This window comes from Pristis pectinata, chromosome 1, assembly GCF_009764475.1.
Source record: "Pristis pectinata isolate sPriPec2 chromosome 1, sPriPec2.1.pri, whole genome shotgun sequence".
Lineage (NCBI taxonomy): Eukaryota > Metazoa > Chordata > Chondrichthyes > Rhinopristiformes > Pristidae > Pristis > Pristis pectinata.
In genome coordinates, this window is record NC_067405.1 from 115,830,128 (window position 1) to 115,854,236 (window position 24,109).

Consider the following 24,109-nt stretch of genomic DNA (forward strand, 5'->3'; position numbering starts at 1 on the left):
GCTTTTATGTTGGTTGTCTCAAATTGCTTTCATTTTATAGCATCTATATTCCTTTGACATGAAAAATTCTGCTGGAATACTCGAATCTGGAGCAACACACAAAAAGTGCTGGAGGAACTCAGCAGCTCAGGCAGCATCCATGGAGGGAAATAAACAGTCAACGTTTCAGGCTGAGACCCTTCATCAGGACTGGAAAGGATATTCCTATATTCCTTTGTTCATGTTCTCTTTCTCTCCAACCTGAAATGTTATCTTTGTTTCTCTTTCCACAAATGCTTCCTGACCTGCTGAGTCCTTCCAGCATTTTCTATTTTGTTATATTATCTAGGGTTTAGGAGAATGAAGGATGATCTCATTGAAATATATAAAATCCTTGTGGGGCTTGCCAGACTAAATGCAAGGATGATGATGATGATTCCCTTGGCTGGGGAATCTTGAACCAGAACTCACAATCTCAAAGGAAGGAGTTGCCCATTCATGACTGAGATGAGAAGAAATATCCCACCTAGAAGAGAGAGAATCTTTGGAATTCTCCATCCAAGAAGAATGTAAAGGCTCAGCCATGGAGTGCATTCATGGCAGAGGTAGATTGACTTTTGGATATTAAGGGAATAAGGGGATGTAGGAATATGGGAAGAAAGTGGTCCTGAGGTTAAACATCAACCATGATCTTATAGCATGGCAGAGCAGACACAGAGGGACAAACGGTCTACTGCTTCTTCTATTTCTAATATGCTCTTATTTTTATTTGATAAGTTGTGTGCCCATGGGAGTGAATTCCAGGAAACCACATGGTTGAAAGGAAACACTTCCAATGGGAGAAGTAGTCTTTGAGGTAAGGGTGCTGGCAATTTATGGTGGAGTTCAAGAAACGTTGTCTGTAAGGAGTTTGTGTGTTCTCCCGTGTCTGCATGGGTTTCCTCCGGGTGCTCCGGTTTCTTCCCACATTCTAAAGATGTACGGGTAGGTTAATTTGGGGGTTTAAACTGGGCGGCGCAGACTCGTTGGGCCGGAAGGGCCTGTTACCACACTGTAAATAAAATTTAATTTAAATTTTAAAAAAACAGCTAGCTGCTGTGAAATAGGGAATACAATTTCATCTGGGTCAATGAGTTAGATTGAACTAAATAGCATTCCACATCTGTATCTGAGGTAATTTAAGCAGAATATATAGTGTATATTTTCAGAATTATTGATTATAATTCGATTTTTGAAAGCTACGCTAGGTTTAAGGATTCTACTTTAGCATGATTGGGAATAAAATCTTGGCACTAGGTACATTTGCATCTCTAGCTAAGTCAATACCTTTTGCAAATGCTTAAGTGTAACCTATGGGTCAACTGGTAGCATTTTTCACTCAGAAGAAGAGCAGAGGAGCTCTCCCTGTGTCCAGGCTAATTTATAAGTCAATTAACACTTTCAAAACAGATTATTTGGTCATCAACTTGCTGCACAAAATTGGCCTTCATGTATTCTGTATTACTTGCCACACTACAAGTGTACTTCATTAATTGTAAAGCAATTTAGGACATTCTGACAGAGACATGAAAGATTCCAAATAAATTTAAAACCTTATTGTTCATGCACAGTCGCCGTGCTGAGACTTGAACTCATCACCTTCAGAGAGGCCAGACTGCCACCAACTGAGCCACAGTTTTCACATACAAATCGAGACTGACTTTTCAGTACCACTTGGAGGGAATACTAAAATATCTGAAGTGTGGTCTTTTGAAAGAGATATTAAACAAAGACCTGTCTACTCTCTCAGATATATGTAAAACATCCTGTTGTATTATTTTTGGAAAAAGATAAAGTGAATTACCCCAAGAGTAAATTGTTATTCTTAATCAGTCTACCAAATACTGCTCAATCTGGTCCATCATCCACTCAAACCCACGGTTTTCTGCTGCTGCACTTACTACTTGTGGTTCTGTGGGTTAGGCCTATCTGAGATCAACAACTTGCCCTTGGACCATCTTCATAGCCTTTCAACAGGTCGCTGGTGCGATGACGAGAGGCCAGCAGCAAAGTGCCTTCAGCCATCACACAGCTGGGCTGAGTGGTGGGTCAAGCAGTGGAGAGTGGGGCTGCAGGCACCAGCGTTTGTTCTGCATTGCCTCTGACTTCTGCATGAGTGAAAGTCAGAGGCTGGCTCACCCATGAGAAGGCTACTGCCAGCGACTCTCCGTGGAGCTGTTTCTCTGACTATAATCACAAATGAAGCTGTTCTTTTTGCTGTTTCTGGTAGCTGGCTTTATGCAAATCAGGCTTGGCACCACCTATGTTATTGGAGTGAGAGGACTTCAAAAGTACTGCAGAGCACTTTGGGACAGTGTGAAAAGCAGAGTATTGGTGTATTTAAAGCAAAGATGGATAGGTTCTTGATTGGTAAAGGGGGTAAGGGTTAAGGAGAGAAGGTGCGAGAATGGGGTTGAAAAAGAATCAGCCATGATCGAATGGCAGAGCAGACTCGACAGGCCGAATGGCCTAATTCTACTCCTATGTCTTATGTTATAAATTTAATTCCTGTTTTTTTATTCTTGAAGGGGTTAAATAATGATGCTCAGAAGAGCATGCTGAAGATTTTTTGCAGTAACTTATAGAGACAATTAGCAAAGTCTAACTAAGGATACCGACTGTGAAGTTATTTCCTCCAGGTGGGAATAGCTTTTACAGACTCCTAAAACAACATAAGCCATTGTGTTCGGCCCGTGGGAGGAAGGCCTCTTATCTCTTATAGTTGTCATAGTAACAATGAAGTCTCACATGATATTGAGATGTGAAATGGCAGCTATAACTTCACATTTATGCAGTGCCACTACACGGGTTGTTATCTTGCTATTGGAGGTTTTTCTCACTTTTCCTTGGAGAGGTGAGAAATGAGAAGTTAGGCTCGAACATTTTTGGTCATTTTGAGAATGAGCCTGCAGCTGGCCCTGCAATGGAATGCTGTCAATGTCCCTTATGTAAACACAGCCATCAGGGGAAATAGGGCTGTTTGTGTAAGTTGGGCAGCAGCTTTCAGTACAACAGTTCACAACCCTTGATGTACTGGCCTAATGCAGCATTTCTCATTTTCCCATCCATTAGCCACATGATGGCCACCCGGCAGTGATGAGTGAACAATCCTGAACCACAAACAAATTGCTGTCTAAATAATCATTAACTCAATTATGCTGAGCTGGAGACCAAGTTGATTAAGTTCTGCCCCTGACTATTTTGATGATGTTGATCCTTTCACTGCAAGTAACAACGTACATTTATAGAGCTGCATGTTATTAGCATGGGTGGAAAGTGCACTTACATTTATATTAGATCTACATGATGAGCAACAAAGAGCAACATGCAAATGAGAGAGAGAGACCGGGACCAGAAATGGATTCTCGGCAATGGGCAAGATGGAAATTAGACCACGTTGTCCTGAGAATGACCATTGTTGGGTGCCATCAGGACATGTGGGTTTAATACTGCATCACTGCATAAGAATCCCTAAATGGTAAATCACATGGTTATCTGCAGTCCTTCAGCATTGACACTCCCCAACCATCTCTCATGATCCCTGAGGCCAATTCCCTGAACCCCAATCTTCCAAATCACTGAACTCATCAAGACACTAAAAAGACAATAATAATACTTAATCAAGAGGCTATAAGTAGGTAGGAACCTAAAACAATCACTATCACTACAGAAAAAGTACTTGGCAAACTAATGGGGCTTAAGCTGATAAGTCCACTGGACCTGTTAGCCTGTATCCTAGGTCTTAAAGGAGGTGGCTGCAGACATGATGGATGCATTGTTTGTAACTTACTAAATTTCCTGGAGTGTGGAGAGGATTGAAAAACTGAAAATATGACACTGCTATTAAAGAAGTGGAAGACAGACAGCAGGAAATTTTAAGCCTAACATCTGGCATTGGGGAAAATTAAGGAAGTAATAGGAGGGCACTTAGAAAATCATTTAGAATTTTAATTAAAATAAAAAATTTAAATTAAAAAAAAAGCATTGAGAAAAGACAATCAAGTCGAGTCAACATGGTTTTATGCAAAGTAAATCATGTTTGACAAATTTGCTAGAATTCTTTAGGGATATAACAAACAGGGTGGATTAAGTGGAACCAGTAGATGTAGTGCTTTTGGATTTCCAGAAGGCATATGATCAGGTGCCACATTACTGCACAAGAGCGCACGTGATTGGGGCAAATCATTTCTAGGGGATTGGCTAACTAACAAAAAAAAGTTGGGATAAACGGACTATTTTTAGATTTGGAATCGGAAACTAATGGTGTTCCACAGGATCGTTGCCGACTATTTGCACTCTGTGGCAATGACTTGGATGAATGGACCGAATGCACTGCAGTCAAATGTGCTGATGCTACAAGGTCTATGGGTTAACAAGCTGTAAGGAGGACATAAAGAGCCTGCAAAGAGACAGGGGTTAACCAAGTGGCCAAGATACTGCAGATGGAGCATGATGTTGGAAAATGTCAGGTTATCCACTTAAGAAGCAAAAGATGAAAAAGCAAATCATTATTTAAATGGAGTGAGACAGCGAAAAGGTTGTGATACAAAAAAATCTAGTGCAAGAAACTCAAAGATTTGGCATGCAGGTGCAGCAAGGAATTAGGAGGGCCATTGGGATGATGTCCTTTAATGCAAATGGCATGGAGTATAAAAGGGGGAAATTTTGATGCAAAGTTTTAGGGTGCTGAAGTATTGGGTACAGTTTTGGTCACCGTGTTTAAGGAAGAATACATTTGTTTTTGAGGCTGTGCAGAGAAAGTTCATTAGGTTGATACCTGGATGAAGGGTACAAAGAGAGGTTGAGTAGTTAGGCCTTATAATTATTGTTCATAAGATTCTGAAGGGTATTGATCAGGTGGATGCTGAGAGGATGTTTTCACTAGTGGGGGTATCTGGAACTAGGGGTCAGAGTTTCACAGTAAGGACTTGTCCATTAAAGATGGAGATGAGGAGGAACTTCTTCTCTCAGAGGGTTGTAACTCTTGGGATTTCTCTAATCAGGGAGCTGTGGAGATGGAGTCATTGAATATATTCAAGGATGCCAGGTATTTGAGTTACAAGGGAATCAAAGGGTCTGGAGAGTGTTTGGGAAAATGGCAGTGAAGCCAAAATCTTATTGAAAGTCGGAGCAGACCCAAGGGGTCGAGTGGCCTCATAATGCCCCAGTTTTCCATGTATTTTTATGAACCTCCTCCATGAAACATTCTCTGTACATTGACGATCCAGTTGGTCCTGCACCCTGTCCCAGTGACCCCACCCCTGATTTTATACAACTAGTGGTCCCCTCTCCTTAGCAAGACTCCACATCTGGCCTTAAGTCCTCTGATTATCTCCAATTATGGAAAACTGCTTCTTCCTTTCAATAGCACCTTTGTAGCTGTGGAGGCGGGAGGGGTCACTGAAATGGTAGTTAGCGCCCCACTTCAATGACCATACATCCACTGGCTTAGGGCTTTAGGCTTTATTCAGCACCAAAAATTCTAACCAATTAAAATGAGTACACCACCCCTTCCTCTTTAAGAAATGCTAGCTTCACCATATAAACTTACAAGATAACAGGCCCTTCTAGCCCAACGAGCCCGCGCCGCCCAATTACACGCATGTTAACCTACGTACCCGTATGTCTTTGAAATGTGGGAGAAAACTGGAGCACCTGGAGGAAACCCACGCAGTCACATGGAGAACGTACAAACTCCTTACAAACAGCGACGGGAATTGAACCCCGATCGCTGGCACTGTAATAGTGTTATGCTAACTGCTATGCTACCGTGCCACCCAAAGGTAACCAATCTTGAATTTGAAAGCTGTGTCCTTCCATCCTATCTTGTCTACTTCCAGCTGCCTCAGGTCAGGTGTGGCAACAGCAAAAGAAATCTTTGGGAACGCCTTGACCACCAATATAATTATTGCTGCCACTCTCAAACAGCCATGAAGTTGAAGGTGCATCCACAGCACCCACTTAAAACTACCTAGGGAGTCCCAGACTGTTTCAGTTTTGGGTTTCATTTGATAAGATAAGATTTTTTTATTAGTCACATATACATCGAAACACACAGTGAAATGCATCCTTGCATGGAATGTTCTGGGGGCCACAGTCCAAGGAAAGCTTCTTGTGACATTTTTGAAGCAACCCCAGCCTTTCTTTTAAAAAACGCTCACTGGAGGTAAGCGGCCATCTCCCTTCAACAAAGGTGAGGCCTAATACCTGGTAATGAGACCCAGCCTATCAGCTCAGACCAAAGGAGCACTCAATTCACAAGCTGATTCTGGTGTAATGACTCTTGATATGTCACATCATGGCAGGGTGAGGGCTTCTGCAGGCAAGCTGGGGTGGCATTCTTACATAATATGGAAGAAGTGCTTGGAGATGCCACAGATGAGATATTTAACAATCTGCCGGCTCGAATGGATGTAAAGATAGTCCAATAGCATTATTAACAGCAGAAAGTACCCGTACCATCCGGAAAGTTATTCCTTTCTCATTCATCTCATGGGTGTAGCACCTTACAGTAACTGGACTTTACACAAAAGGCAATTGATTGGATGTAAATCATTTTAAGTGGTTCTGATAAGCTGCTGTAAGGAAACTTCCCTTCTATGTTACTAAATATGACAGAGAAAGCCAGCTGTGACCCAGGGAATGTATATACTCACTCTCAATGTATTTTAAGGTTGTGAGTCATTGCATTCATTAGAAACGCAGCAAAAAAAGACAATAATATATTCTAGCAAAGAATTATTTAAAATGAGGGCAGTAAACAGACGTGATTGCAAGTGGGTGCATCATTCCATCTGTGTATATAATCGATTGGATCATGCTTTTTTGGTGATGGCAATTCCACAGGGAGCACCCCCTCCCACCACCCCAACAAATCCACCTCTGCTATTCAGCACATCTTTGACTTTTCATCTGTGCTCTACAGCATGAAGTACAGATAGCACCGCTCCACCACTGGACTCTGTACGGAATTCAGAGGCAGAGTTGAGTCATGCTGAGATGAGTGATTGGAAACCCTTTACGTCGGCCTCTCACCCCCTGACCAGTTTGTGGCTGGTGAATGCAGCACAGCCCCATTCCTTTAAAGGAATGAATGACTTGATATAAAAAGTAAAGGAAAGGAAATGGTTTTTCCCCCTTATTTTAATTAATATTCAAATTTTTTATTAACTTACGTCAGTTAAATATGTTTTTTTGACTTCGGTGATCACTTTTTAAGAACAACTTCTTATAATTATTTAATTATTTCCCCATTGTTTTTAAATATCATTATGACAGACCTGTAGAAACAGTTGAAAAGACCTTTGAGATTACAAGGTGTCAAAACACCATCAGGCAGTGCAGGGCAGGGCCACAGTTTCCACCTCCTGAGGTCTAGTTGCCACTATAGGGCAGCTGAGGTAGTGAGACCTCCAGCTCAAAGGACCTACAGGGAAATAAAAAATTAGATAAGATAAGATAAGATATCTTTATTAGCCACATGTACATTGAAACACACAGTGAAAGGCATCTTTTGTGTAGAGTGCTCTGGGGGGCAGCCTGCAAGTGTCACCACGCTTCCAGCGCCAACATAACATGCCCACAACTTCCTAACCCATACGTCTTTGAAATGTGGGAGGAAACCCAAGCAGACACGGGGAGAACGTACAAACTCCTTACAGACAGCGGCGGGAATTGAACACGGGTCGCTGGCGGTGTAATAGCATTATGCTAACTGCTACACTACTATGCAACTATGGGGATAATGTGGGGTTGAACACAAGGTGTGGGGTAGACCAAGCACATTACAGCCATTAGCTCTTTTCCAGATCATCATATCAATCGAAAACAATAATGTGACTTAAGCCAAGGGGTGGGGCTGGAAACATTGTGTTTAAGCTTCCATGATTTCCTGGTTGGACAGGAATATGAGTCATAAACACCTGTATTAGTTTAACTGAAGACTGATGAGCTGTTGTCAGATGGCTGATGTTAATGTAAGGACTGTTTTACAAGCCAAGACCCCCGGAGTTCCTTGGAATCATTCACACAGAGAAAAAAAATAAACTGACTAAAGCACTTCCATCCAAAGCTCAACAGGAGCTTCATGTGACACAGGTTTTGCACTTCCAAAAAGAAACAAAAATAATTATTTGTTGCTATTTACCTCGTTTATATTTTTTTATTCTATTTTCAGCTGTGGAGTGGATATATGAAATTACCACGTCCATGTGGAATGTTAATGGCTGGTCCCAGGTGTAGGAAGCGCAAAATGCTTTGTCAATAAGAACTAACCAATATAAATTCAAGAAAGGAGGAGGCCAAAGCCACAGGGAAATATAGTTGATTGAAGTCTCTGGATTCATTAAAGGTTAAGTACTTTAAATATGACTGGTATTTCAATGCCTGTTAAACCAAAAAATGGAGTAACTTGCCTTTAAATAGATTCTTTCAGTCTGCTTGGATCTCCCACTCCATTGTAGACCAAAGAAGTACTTCTGAGGGGTAAACACTGCTAAAATGTGGGAAACACAGCTGGCAATCTGTTCACAGCAAACTCCCACAAACAGCAATGTGTTTAATTCAAGATAATCTATTTTAGTCTTCTTTCATGTCGCTGGTTTGTATACATTTAGTGTAAGATTAGTCAACCAGTCTAATGGTCTTGAAGAGTGGGAGTTTATCTCAGTAAAGTCACCATCAAATTTGTGTCAAGGATAGAGGGCAGCTATGGGGTACGTATTCTGATCAGAGTGACAGTCACAGCCTTTGGCAGACCTTGTTCACCAGTTTGTGACCACAGCAACCATATCCTATGTGGATCTATGCTTTTGTGATGTTAATAGAGGGATATATATCGGCCACAACACTTGTGTTGTTTCCCTGGTCCTCTTCAAAATTGTCCAATGGGATCCTTGATGTCACTCAGACAGAGCAGGCAAGCGTCTTGATTAAACTGACAGCCGTCCATTTCGTTGAGAGCCCTCGGTTGTCAGTTACTCACAGCTCAGTGTGCCTCAGACCTCCATACCAAAGGAAGTCCAAGTTGACCTGGCAGTCGGTGTATCTAAATTTCCAATCTGCCACTGAACTTACGGTTGAACTCAACAATGTGCAGTGATGTGCTGAGGGGAGGGGCAGATCACCTCACCCTGTCAGTCAGTTTTAGGACAAATGCCAACCCCATTCAAATGAAGTGGTAGCCTGCCTCCTGGAAGAATGTACGTGCAGCTACATGGCTGAGTTATTTTACTCTTTTTCAATATATTTAATTCTTAATAATGTTTTAAGTGTTTTAGTCAATACTCTGGTGGCAGAGCCCAGGATCGCACCTGCCTCTGGGAGCCCACACTGCCTCACCAGATACCCATGGACTGGTGTGGGTCAGCTTGAAACAGAGATCTGTGGGAGCAGGCGCCTGGGTGATGGGAGTTGCAGGTCCAGACAGCAGGCTGGACTCAGCACAATCCAACACAAAGTCTCATCCAAAAAGCAGTGCCCACCACAGAGCTGCCTTCCCTCACCACTGCAGCAGCTGGAACTTAAGTTGCCAACCTCCTAGTTTAGGTGTAATGCTGCTTAAACTGAACCATGGGCTGACAAACAATTCTTGAAACTACTCAGCTAGGGCAAACTCACACTGAAAGTTAAATTCTGTTGGTTGAAACTTCTGTCTTTCTGACTATATAAATACTCATTCAACAACACTCTCTACATCACAAGCTGAGCCAGGACGGGACAGTCAACTCCCACCCTCCCCTACTACAAGGCCCTAAAATTAAAAGTGGTGGGGCCCTCTCAACTGCTGGAAGTTATAAGACTGCTTGTAGTGGGCCTCTAGAGTAAAATTCACAACCCACCCAAGCATGTGCTCCGCAGCCCTGAGGAGAACTATAAAGTGCTAAGAGAACAGCCCATGTGTTTTCAATGGCTCTGTAAAAAAAAACTGGCCAGAGAACAGAGGGAATGTTATTCAACTATCATTACCCGGCCAACAAGAATATTCAGGTGGGTTTTATTTCAGTTGCAGTCAAATCTTACCAAAACAATTTGTCACTAGCCACATCAGGCCCACTATTCCAAAGTTGGCAATCCTTTGTGTGAAGTAATTTTTGCTGGAATGTATTTTTAATCAGCAACAATGTTTAATTTTATGAGTTTTCTCTGGAAAAATAAAATGTCTGCCCCCAATTTGTTACTTGGCATTCGCAGCTTTCAGTAACAACCGTGATCTCATATTATCATCTTGTTGAAAATGACTTCCACATCTCTTTATGTCAGCTATAAAAGATTATATAAAGATAAAACTGTACCCTGGCACTGAAATTACTCGTCTGCTACTCCTATCAAGGGGAAAGATATTGAGCCAAAACATGCCCACCTTTTATCATTGGTTCAGAAGGGAATCACCTATGAGATTCTCCTTGTGGGTGAGTGTTCTCCTACCTCCCCAACCCATGTATTGCCAAGAGAATACATGGCAATGCTGGAGGTCAAGTGCCGGCTCTGAACGCCTGACCTGCCATTCTGCAACTGGATGAGCACCGAGACTGGGGACAGGGCACAGATATCAAGCTGAGGAGTTGAATACATTTCACATCCGGCAACTTGGCCTTCTGCAGCCGTGGCGAATGCATCTCGTGGGACACATTCAATTGTATAAGCTTGCTGACAGGGATGCAAAAGGTAGATGGTTTGGCTTTTTTTTCCCATTTATTTTAATCAAAATTAATCTTTTAATTCTTATGTCAATTAAATGCATTTTTAATTTTTTATCTAAAAAGAGTGTTTTTTATCTTTCAAAAGTTTTAAAATTAAATCTATTTTAGTAGTTCCGAAATGTCTTTGAGCAGCAGAGACATTTAAAAACAGTTGGAAAGGCCTTTGACATCACTGTCGTTGGGCCAACTTCACGGTCCAGGAGTTGCCATGGCAACCAGGTTTCAAGCTCAGTTAGACCCAGGAGGCTACAAAAGGTTACTGCGAAGATCATGCAGTGGGATGAATGGAGGGCACCAGCTGGAACAAGCACAATCCTTTCCAATGCTTATATACTGTAGAAGAATCATATACTGTACTCAGGTTTTAGTTTTGACACACTAAGGACTGTTGAATAGTTTACCTATGTGCTGGGCCCTCTGAGTTCCACAGTAATAAGACAGTAACAAGAGTCCTTTTAACCCTTCAAGTGGGAATGAGGGGAGGGAGTGGATAAAACTGGAAGAATTCACAATCTTGCCGCTACCTCAATTCTTATCAGAATATGGATGACTCCTCTGGCCCCAAATGATGCCTTTCCGCTGAGGCCAGTTCCTTCCTCTCCTCCGTCTGCCTGAGAGTCAGCCAACCTCTCAATCAGAGTGGCTGCAGCCAAGGAGTAGAGTCTATAAATGGTAATCAGATCTTGTTATTACAATGGAAGCCCGTTTTCCCACAAAATTCAACACCACCCACCCTCTCCCTTTCTCCCCAACTGCATCTTCATTACTATCAGGCCAGGGTCACTGTTTGCTTCCCCTGTCTCTGAACAAGTTGCAAGGAACACAGCTTCAGGTTTGATTGACTAATCTAGAAACTCCTCTGGTTCAATATGGAGACTGTACAACCACGTACACACCATTTCTGTATAATTTAAAGAACTACTCTCTCAGAAACAGACATTTTAATTTCTTGCACATTTGGAATAGAATTATAAATAGGAATCACATCTGAAATAAAGACTAAATTTAACTAGAACAATGTTTTTATTTCTATATTTTGCTGCTTATATATATAATTTTCATTAATGACGGCAGCCCTAATATTTAACCAGAGCCATAAAAATAGAGGGGATAGAATTTATGGATGGGAAACCTGGAGGATGGTTTTCCCAGATCTCCTGCTGATATTAACTACAGGATGGCTTTTAAATCTCTTCAGCACAGTTCCTGCTTGCCTGCCAAATGACTGACAGGCGAGGCACCCAACAGGAGGCCAAATGTTAGATAAGTAGGAGATTGCGGGGGAGGAGTGAGGAATTGGAGACTGGGGCAGATTTAACTGAAATTCAATCTTTATTTTCTATGATTATATTCGGCCATAGATGTCCTGTCAGGTTATTTATGCCACATTTCAGGAAGCAGTAATAAAAATTTCTGTCATAAAATATCGATCAGTTTTCTGTGGTCCTGAGTTTTTGCAGTGTATTTTCCATGGCTGGACTGAATTTAATGTGCCAGTTGGTTTAAGCAGGGTGGTAACTGGATGTCATTCAGTTCCTTGATTATGCTGGAAAGGGTCCTGACATTGATTACCTGTGAGTTTCAAAGTTGTTTATATGGCAACAGTTTGTATTCTTTAACATGCTGGATTCCATCCACCTGGACATGAATTCCACTGTGTGACATTTCAGAAAGCAGTATCAAAATACCCATCACAAAATATCCTTTATTAGTCCATGGTCCTGAGTTCTAAACCTGGATCCAGGTTTATGCGGTGTATAAATGCAGGGTGCAGCATCTACCATTATATATGGCCCTTTTTCACAGGGCAAACAGGAAAATATTCAACTTCTATCTAGAAACAAGATCATGCCATCTTCAGTCATTGAACTGCAGTGTACAGACCTCACTTAAATATGCACAAGTTCAGAGGCCAAGATCCAAGTTGTCATTGACTTGTTCACTGACACATATGAGAGGATGTGCCTCATGCTTAACGTTTTCAAAACTGTTTCTCCACCAACCTGCCACTGTATAACACTGCCCTCTGACAACAAGCGTATGCAGCAAGACCTTGGAAAACACGGATTTCACATTCTTCAGGAGCCACCTCCCAATGAAGCCAACATTCAATGATGAAATTCACCATTGTTCTCAGTGCATTAGCACAGCCTTTGGCTGTCTGAGAAGAAAGACTCCTCAAAGATCAAGACCTCAAACCCATCACAAAGCCTGTGGTCTACTGGACAGCAGTGACCCCTTATACTCTTCTGACTTAATGGGGAGACCAGGGGTTTGGGCAGAGGTTCAGTGCTGTAGGGATTGAAGGAGAGGATAACATATAGGCATAGGATCCAGTGCTGCACAATAGAGACCTAGTTGTCCCAAAACAGCTCAACAATGGTCCCTCCCAGTACAACTTGATGTAATTTTCCCTACAATGTTCCAAAAGGCATGTTGCATGATGAACTTCATCAACCTTTGCAAGACAGACAGCAAAGTATCACGTGGATAATTTAAGATTTTAATATATGTATATAGGTGTTACATCACTGCAAGATGTACTTGATCATGTGTGTATCATTGTGCAGGAGTGCCAATCCTAAATTTAAATCAGAAGAGTTTTGTGTGAAAGGCAACACCAGTGGGAAAAGCTAATACCAATATAATGGAGCCCATCCATCACAAGTACATCGGTTTAGAGTAGTGAAGTGCTTCAAGTGCAAAACGAAAGGGCATAATTCTCAGTGCATAAGGTTAGACCATGACCGCATGCTGGAATAATATTAACCAAGTAAGTTCTCGTCATAAAAGCAAGGCTGACAACAGAGGCGTGCACGGTATTGATGAGCAGCAGAAGAGTGAAGCTTAAACGGAATCTATATTTGAAGGCAATAATAGAAAATACAGTGATTTTAAAATTAACATGAGGTTTAATGATCAGTATGTCATGATGAACATCAAAAAAGCTGCTGACTTCCCAACTATGGACAGCAATAGTAAGTTCAGCAGAGTGCCATTAACAAATAGCACAGTGAATCTGAAAATGTATACTGGTCTGTCACCAAAAACCCTAGGGCAGATGCAAAATGTAGTTTCTCGTAACGGTCAAAGAGTGAAGCTACCAATCAGAATAGCTGGCTACACAAGCAGATCAATTATATCAGGAAAGATTACATTATCAAGACTGCCTTACACAGATACTGAAGAGATATAGCAGCTGCTGTACTCACCCTACTGCAGGAGAAGATGATTTTCCTGAAGCTGAAGTGGAGACAACTGAGATGACACAGAAGGATCCACTATTAAAGCAAGTATAGGAGTATATCTTGAGTAGCTGGATTGGTTTGGACCCATATCTGGATAACAACACAGAAAATACAAGCTGCCCACAGATCAGGGGTTTACCACATGGGGCCACAGAGTGTGTTATACATAAAGATCTACAAAGTAGAACAGTTGAAGGATTTCACTCAAAGCATTTGGGCATTGTTAATGTCAGAACAGTAATTCATAACTTTGTCTATTGCCCTGGAATAGACAAGAATCGGGAGGAGCTAGCCAGCAAGTGCACAGACTGCCAATACTGCAGAAGGCAGCCACTGACAGCACTGCTACCAATGTGGAAGTGACCAAGATGGCACCTCAGCACATCCACAGAAACCACTGCAGGAAAAGTGTGGTCTACTCACTGACGTTGGTGGACAGAAATTCAAAGCAGATTGAGGTAAAGTGTGCAGTGTCATACGTTACCAACGAACACACGACAGAAAAACTGAGATCTTTTTTCTGGTTCAGGTGAAACTGGAAATGAAGATGGCAGAAAAGCACCTGAAACAAAGCAAACATCATAACATGTACACAATGTATCACAGTTTAGATTATTTATGCTTCAGACCTCCAAGTGCATTGGAGTTGAGAAAATCAGATGTCAGATTGTGGAAATATGCGGTTCCAAGAATGATCTCATAAGTGTAGATGGGAGGGTCACATAGACCATAGAACTCAGTGTAAGAGAATAGTGAGAAAGTTTGAGAGTCTAAACATACTCCTGAAGTGAGTGCTACAATTGTTGAAAAAGGATTGACAAAATATGACTTAAGAGAGTCAGGAAGTGATGAGTCCAGAGAGGGATGCTACATCAACAACAAAACACAGATAACTGCTCTTTATTTTCCTTCAACTGAGGGAAATAATGTGAATTTCAAATTTCTAGAGTGGCATGATTCACTCTGAAAATTGTGTTCCACTCCACAAATGACTGATTTTCAGACACGCATTGCAGAACAAAACAGTACTACTTATCTAGGCCGCATTCTCCAACCTTGACATCCTAAAAATTATTACATCATGTGCACAGTAGCCAGAAATAATTCAATGTGGCAAGCATTGTAACAATATTGGCTAATATTCAGTGGTATTAATTAGAAAGATATCTTGTTGCATTGTAGAAAGTACATTTTACCAGACTGGCAGTGATCCATCAGTTTTTCATTACTTTCATGTCTCAGCAACAGTAATATCCAAAGAAGACAAATATAACAAAAGTCATTTTGAAGTTCAATAGATGACCAATTCAATATAACACGACCTGCTGGGCATGTCTTCCTTGTCTGCATTTCGCAACTCCTACATTCTTTTGTCTGTGCTCTCACACTCTAATTCCTATGAGAGCTGTCCCCCTCTCCCACCCTCCGTGCAGCTTAAAAAGCTTCTTTTGTCTCCTTCCTAGTTCTGCATCCTCCCTGGCCACAGGAGTGGTACCAGATGATTGAAGGATGGCAAATGCTGTTCCATTGTTCAAGAAAGGTAACAGGGATAATCCTGGGAATTATAGACCAGTAAGTCTTGTGTCAGTGGTGGGCAAGCTATTGGAGAGTATTCTTAGGGGCAGGATCTACGAGTATTTGGAGAAACATAGAAACATAGTCTTATTAGGGATAGTCAGCATGGCTTTGTGAGGGGCAGGTCATGCCTCACAAGCCTAACTGAGTTTTTCAAGGAGGTGACAAAACAAATTGATGAAGATAGAGCAGTGGATGTGGTGTATATGGATTTTAGTAAGGCGTTTGACAAGGTTCCCATGGTAGGCTCATCCAGAAAGTCATGAGGCATGGGATCCATGGAGATTTGGCTGTGTGGATTCGGAATTGGCTTGCCCACAGAAGGCAGAGAGTGGTAGTCGATGAGGAGTATTCTGCCTGGAGGTCAGTGACCAGTGGTATTCTTCAGGGATCTGTTCTAGGATACCTACTCTTTGTGATTTTTATAAATGACTTGGATGAGGAAGCAGAGGGATGGGTTAGTAAGTTTGCAGATGACACAAAGGTTGGAGGTGTTGTGGATCATACAGAAGGTTGTTGTAGGTTACAGCAGGATATAGACAGTATGCAGAGTTGGGCAGAGAAGTGGCAGATGGAGTTCAATCTGGAAAAGTGTGAAGTGATACACTTCGGAAGATCAAACTTGAAGGCGGAGTACATGGTTAATGTCAGGATTCTTAGCAGTGTGGAGGAACAGAGGGATCTTCAGGTCCACGTCCATAGATCCCTCAAGGTCGCCGCACAAGTTGATAGGGTAGTTAAGAAGGCATATGGTGTGCTGGCCTTCATTAGTCAGAGGACTAAGTTCAAGAGCCATGAGTTAATGTTGCGGCTCTCTAAAACTCTTGTTAGACCACACCTAGAGTATTGTATTCAGTTCTGGTTGCCTCATTATAGGAAGGATGTGGAAGCTTTAGGGAGGGTGCAGAGGAGATTTACCAGGATGCTGCCGGGATTAGAGAACATGTCTTATGAGGAAAGGTTGAGCGAGTTAGGACTTTTCTCTTTGGAGTGACACAAGATGAGAGGTGACTTGATAGAGGTGCATAAGATTATGATAGGCATTGACAGAGTGGACAGCCAGCACCTTTTTCCCAGGGCAGCAATAGCCAATACCAGAGGACATCCATTGAAGGTCAGAGGTGGAAAGTTTAGAGAAGATGTCAGAGGTAGGCTTTTTTTCCCAGAGAGTGGTGGGTGCCTGGAATGCACTGCTGGGGTGGTGGTAGAGGCTGATACAATAGGGGCATTTAAAAAGACTCTCAGATAGGCACATGAATGTAAGAAAAATGGAGGGTTATGGGCTGTGTAGAAGGGAAGGGTTAGATTGATCAGGGAGTAGGTGTTTATATAGGTCAGTGCAACATCATGGGCCGAAGGGCCTGTACTATATTGTACTGTTCTATTTTCTAGTGAAGAGTCTTCAACATGAAATATTAACCCTGTTACTCTTCCCACAGATGCAGCCTGACCTGCTGAGTATTTCTAGCATTTTCTGTTTTTATTTTACAGTACCAGCGTCTGCATTTTTTCTGATTTTAATATCAATGGCATTCAATTACATTTAAGCAATGTTTTAGAAAGTATGTTGTTTATTGGATTCAATCACCTGAAAAGAAATTACTGCTAGATGCTTGATTGGACAATCATATGTGAACTAAGTAAGACAAGTCTAGGCTTCACTTTTGGCTTTTGAACAGTTTGCTTGGGAAAGCACCAAATATGCCTCTTATACAATTATCAGTTATATATCAATATAATTGTCGGTTATACAATTCAGCCACTTTGCAGAGCTTGATCTCAGCATAAGACAATAGTAACATGTTTCTGATACCAACAAAGGCCTCCTTAAACCCAAATATATTAAAACAGCCAAACAATCAGCTTAATTTTATTCTTTGTCAGGAATGTTATTGTCCAGCAAAAAAAAACTTTTCCTAATGTCCAATTCAACCACAACTCTAAAATTATTGTGGAGACCCGAAATAACTCGTTAACAGCTGAATATCCAGGAAGGCAGACTTTTGTGAAGGGCAGGAATTACTCTTCATGAAGTAAGTTTCTATTAGACCCAGTATATCAATGCAATTGTGAGATCAGATCGCTGGCTAACAAATATTGTGGTTAACAATGTATCATCCGCCGGAGAAAGTGCAGGTCAGAAAAAGAGACAGAGGGATGGGGGCTGCAAGTTAGGGAGCCTAACCCTTTGAACGGGACTGGAATGTTGCTGATAACAGATGATGCGACAGTTGCGATTGCTGCACTGGGATAATCAGCAACGGTTGTTGTGATAGGGATGGCATAGATTAGCAAAGGGAGGAGCAAGGGGCCAAATCCTCAGATAGTGTCAGAAGGAAAGGAAGCCTGACTAATAGAGAGTGGGAGAGGCAATGAGAGGGTGATAATCCCTGAAGGGGCAAATGTTCAGGAGTTGAAGAGGGCAAGGCAGGGCCAGCAAGGAGCTGAAAAGTTGGAGGAGTCTTTGCACTTGGGCTGCAGGCACAATGTATTGTATCTCAGTTGGAAGAAATTTCAAGAGCTCCGATCAGTTATTGGACATCTTTTAACTGGCAGTCCACCTTGAACCTAATCCTGTTCCAGAATATGCAACAAATTGGCAAAGCTCAATCACATAATGAAGGCAGGGATTACTCTCCTTGGAGTGGAATGGGAATTATATGGGGAGAGAAATTTCAGACCAGCCTGAGACTAGCATACAGCTGCACTATGTGGCTGGGGAGGGATGGTGGTCACATGGAGTGTAAGTGGACAGCAAGGGATCAACTCTTCTCCAGTCCTTTGATGTTATGAAATCCATTCTGCCCCAGCACAAGAAATTTCACTTAGCACCAAAGCTACACTGGGAACCTTATGGATAAAAGATAATAAATGACTCACTCAGTTCCACTGACAGAGCCACTCTCATGCAAGATTCAAGCTGCATATGAACAATGGCAGTGCAATTGATACAAAGGCAAGCTGCTTTACACCAATGCCATATTTGTAATCCTAAAAAATAATAACAGTTAATGGAGTAAAACGGTCACATTTTGGAATACTAAAGTGGATGTTACTCTTCTTGACACATTGTTGCTTGCTAATAACCCTCAAAAAACCAAAAGAACCATTTCTCAGTTCTCTTTCCTAACTCTAGCCAGTTGTTTCAGATAATTTACAAATTGGCTCTGATTAAAGAGATAGGTTCTGCACTCGCTACAGTTGTCTTAATCAATTTGATGAATTAGTTTTAAGTTGATTCAGAGGTGAAAGCATTTTGTTTATAAGGTTAAAGCTACAGAGAGATACATAGAGAAATAAGCATGGAAACAATTGGGTCTGTGCGGACAATCAAACACTTATTTGCACTAATTCTATCCTAACCTATTTTATTTCCCCCACAGGTTCTTACATTTGTTGCAATAGCTTTGTGTTATTGAAGTATTTCATAATCACACACACATCATATTTAAAATATCACTGAGAGCAGTAAATATCTAAAGAGAAGGGTCTGAGTGCCTCAGTAGTCTGGAGCACTGGAAGCTTTGAATCTTACCATACCTTAAGGGATGAAAATAATTGATTTGTAAAGTGTTGTAAATGAAACCTTTAGGGGGCCCAAATCCAATTTTCATGCAATCTAAGGCACAGCACCGCTTACAATTCAGACATTGCTGAAGAGACCAAAAGAATCACCAGCGTGAGCAAAGGTGGCTGGCAGAAAGTCAATGTGAAGACCGAGTAACAGTATTTGTAATCCTAAGAAATAATATGGGTTAATGGAGTAAAACTGTTCCTTTTGGAATAATAAAGTGGATGTTACTCTTCTTGATACCTTAGGATTAGGTTGTGTGTTTTATGTGAATTGAGAGATGTTACTTCCTAATAGCTGATACACATAAACAGAAAGTCTGTAATTCCCCAGAGAAACTTCCATGAAACCAGTATAAATATCCCCTGATAAAGCAGACACCATAGTCTCACCAACATTTTTGTCGCAGAGCTGCTCAGGTAAAGTGTATTGAAGAGTGTCACTAAAAAGTATTTTAGTTTGCTATCAATTACATAACTTATTCTGATAGGAAAAAACATATAGAGCAAAAGCATTGTAACTTTTACAAAGTTAATTTGTTTTAATGCTTGACATTGATCTGTTGAATAACATAAAATACAACATGGAGTTAGTCTGCAAAAAATGACCTAAGTTCATACCTTTTTTGTTCACAGTTGGACAGCGGTACACTCATATGAGACGCCGGTTTAATGACGTTAATTGCAAACATTTGGGATTAACAGAGGTGAGAGTAGAGATCAAGTTAATTGTTAAATGTTACATTATGTACATGTTGCATTCAGGTGCTTCCAACATTTTTTAGCCTTTTACTGTTAAGAAATATATCACTATTACCCTATTGTGGACCAGTAGAAAACAGGAAGATGCCGGCTACATGTCCTCAATGTTTTAAGGTGTCAGGATTTTCCGAGTTTCAAAACAGAACCTTCCACTATAAGACATTGTTTGGCACTTCAAAAGCAAAAGAATATTTTTATTGCATTTTTATCTCCTCAAGATATTCCAAAATACCATCCTACTAATGAATTACTTGTGAAGTGTAACCACAGTTGTTTTCTTATCAATTTGGACAAATCTAGATTAATAACAAGATTAAGATATCTTTATTAGTCACACGTACATCGAAACACACAGTGAATTGCATCTTTTGCATTACTGAGAATTTGCTGGGGGCAGCCCGCAAGTGTTGCCACACTTCCAGCACCAATATAGCATGCCCACAACTTCCTAACCCGTACGTCTTTGGAATGTGGGAGGAAACTGGAGTACCCAGAGGAAACCCACGCAGACACAGGGAGAACATACAAACTCCTTACAGACAGCGGCCAGAATTGAAGCTGGGTCACTGGCAATGTAAAGCATTACGCTAACCGCTACACTACCATGTTAGAATTCAGCGCAATAACAATTGTACATAATTTGTTGAGCCAGGTAAAATGGGCAGAATGATATCCCTCAGAGACTCATAACTGATTGCCAGAGTTCCAGTATTAGACTCGCAAATCACAAAAGTGATTGATTTGGTTAGAAACTTTTGCCCTTTACACTGTACCAGACCGGTAACAGTCATAGTGTTCCTTTTGACTGTGAGGCAAACTTCCAGCCCAATCATGCCTTTGTGCTTCCATTCTGTAATATTACACATAATCACAACTGCCTCAGCTCATTTGCTGCAGAAATCTCTAGATCCAATTTCCTCCTGCCTGGCCTCCCATCTTCTGGCCTCATAAACTCAAACTCATCTGAAGCTCTGCTTCCTATATCCTAACTCACCAAGTGCTTGTCAACTCACATTGATTCATGGTTTGCCAATACCTCATTTTTAACATTTTTAAATGTCTTCAAATCTTTCCAAGCCCTCTCCCATCCCTCTCTTTGTAACTGTCACCAGCCCTACAACCTTATTGGATCTTGGCAGTTTTTGCTCATCCCTACTTTTAATCAGTCCATCATTGGTACTTGTGCCTTCAGCTTCCTGCACAAGAAGCTCTTAAATCCCTATCCTAAAATTCTCTCCCTCTACCTTCAAGCCAGTCCTTTAAATCTATCCTTTTGACAACTGTGTTAATATCTCATTTCGTGCCTCAGTGCTTGATGATGCTCCTGTCAAGTTGCTTGCCACATATTGGTATGAATATATTGGATTGGTTCTTTTAGAATACATGAATGAAATCCCAGCTACTTATTGAACAGTTGACATGTGATTGGATCTTAACTTACAGATGGGTGCATTCTAATACCCAACACTGGGAAGAACACTTAGTATTAAATTTCACGAAAAAGGTATAATTTAATCAATGATATTGCATTTCCTTCCCATAGATAAATGTGAAAGGTATGTCAAAGGGTAGTAAGTATTGCTGAACTTAAAAGTTGAGTCCTAGAACAGCATAAGACATATTTGGGTGAATTTCATTCACTCATGGCTAATGAAGCCAAATTATTCAGAATTAGCTAGCAAACATTTTCTGACTCAATCTCTTTGATTTACTTTCACAGTAGCTGATCATAAAGCAGCCTTATTGGCCACTGTGGGAAATTATGTGGCTTGGACAATCCCACCCACCAGCTACATTTGGCAGTGCCTAGTCCTTAAAGGAAAGGAATTTAGAAAAAAGGAAGAAAAAATGGTGAACTAGATCCTAATTTATAACCAGGATAAACAGATTAGATTAAATGGCTTGATAGAAAGTCTAATAATGTAAATAGACTGAAAAGTAATCTCAGGAAGTCTTGCTGACAGAACTCAAGTGAGATATAACACCCTTACTCATAAATGAAGAATTCTACCAATTGATTGCAGTTATTAAACTCCATAAAGGCAAACACAATCTCTTTTAAGTGTGAGTTAGGGAGGGAAATGTTACTTACCATGGTTCACTTACAGCACAGCCCAATAGATAAGCATGAGAAAGTCACTGTTGAAAAGCATTGATTTGAAACATCTTTATCAAATTAATTCAAGTAATAAAATTATGCCTCCCTAATGAAAGTTTCTCTTTTGCAAATTAAGATGTTTATGACTTTGATCATTAATCCCTCAAGTGACCGGATTTATCGAGGCATACCTTCCTTTAACAGGGCTTGTAAAAGCTGAGTTAGCATCTGGTAACTTTGCTTGTAGAGGGATTTTAGCTTCTTAATCCAACTCCATGGCATCTCTGTTCATAGTTTCCACATCATAAGTGTTCCATCTCTAAAATAACATTGAGGGGAATTTTAACTCTTCTTCTCAAAAGATTCCATTTGGAGCAGGGGAGCTGTAGAAATTTCAAAGTCTCAAACCAGACTTCAATTGCTTCCAAACCCATAGACCTGTGATTTTAACAGAGGTAGGAGAAGGGATTAGCACAAACTTGCTTCTAGGAAGCACAGAGGTCAGTAAACTATTATAACAATACTACATGTACCTAACCTCATTCCACATTTCACCTTCCAGGGCTCAGGTAATCAAGCAACCGAAGGAGGCAGAGCCTGCCTCACTGCAAGGTCCTACAGACAACAAAGCCCGGATAATGTAGGATTTTTTTTCATGTAATAATGCAGATTGTCTGATGTACACTGGCCCAGTAACCTGAATATTTCAGTTGATAGCACATTAATATTCAAAAAGTTAAAGCTCTGGTATTCTGAAACAAAGGTTATGTTGCTCCAGACTCAAGCATCTGCAGAATCTCTTGTGTCTCTTGAATTTACATTTCTAATTTAACTAGAGTGGAAATCATACATACTATAGAGGGGCTTGTGTTACACAACATATTGGAAATCTACTTTACTGTTTACGCAGGCACGGTAGTGTAGCAGTTAGCGTCACGCTATTACAGCGCCAGCGACCCAGGTTCAATTCCCGCCGCTGTCTGTAGGGAGTTGGTATATTCTCCCCATGTCTGCATGGGTTTCCTCTGGGTGCTCCGGTTTTCTCCCACATTCCAAAGGCATACGGATTTGGAAGTTGTGGGCATGCTATGTTGGTGCTGGAAGCGTGGCGACTCTTGCAGGCTGCCCCCAGAACACTCAACGCAAAAAGATGCGTCTCACTGTCTGTTTTGATGTGCATGTGACTAATAAAGAAATCTTATCTTATTTACAAGATTTCTTCCTCTTTACTCCACAATCATGGGTTAGTTTTTTCCCTATTCTTGGAGATCACCACCCTCCCTGTCCTGTTTCCTGGGCTTTTACATTCTCCTGAGAGCACAGGCTGCATTTTAGTGTAACGTGGCATCCAAAAACAGAACTTCATCCTTTGTCTGTATGAATAATTTCATTTCTGTCAGAAGCAATCTCCCAGTCACCGGAGCCCGATTCAGCCTCAACCAAGTAGGACAGGCAGAATAGGACAGGACAATAAACCATTATAACCACCTTCCCTTTTTAAAAAAAATCACCTATCTTTCCTATGCACACATTTATAAATGTCTGGAATTCGCTCAGCTCTCATGAGCATGGAAGTCAAAATATAAATAGTGTACCCTGCTGATGAAAGGCCATCAAGTTGAAGTGTTAACTGTTTCTCTCTCCACTGATGCTGCTTGACCTGAAGAGTACTACCATTCTCCATGCTGGCTCAAACTTGTCAGTGATAGAAGCTAGGAATTAAAATTTGATTGTGGAATAAAGAGACAGAAATCTTGTAAATACAACAATAAAGTAGACTTCCAACATATTGTGTAACACGGGCTTCTCCATACTGTAGTATAATTTCTATCTCAATTAAGTTAGAAACACAAGTTCAAGACCTTGGTTTCAGAATGCTACAGCTTCAACTTTTTGAATATTAGTGTGCTACTTCAAGTATTTTTGGCAGTGTACATCAAACAAGTTTCATTTGAGTAGAACATCTGAAATAATTTCTTTTATTTTTGTGATGTAAAGTGAGGTGATCTGTAGAGCTGGTAAGCACTGCACTAAATAACCTCTTAAAGATACCAAGAGCTTCAGAGTATGTGCTCACTCTTTTTTGCACACTAACAACAAACCATGTATGCTTACATCATATGTACAACTATATCTTT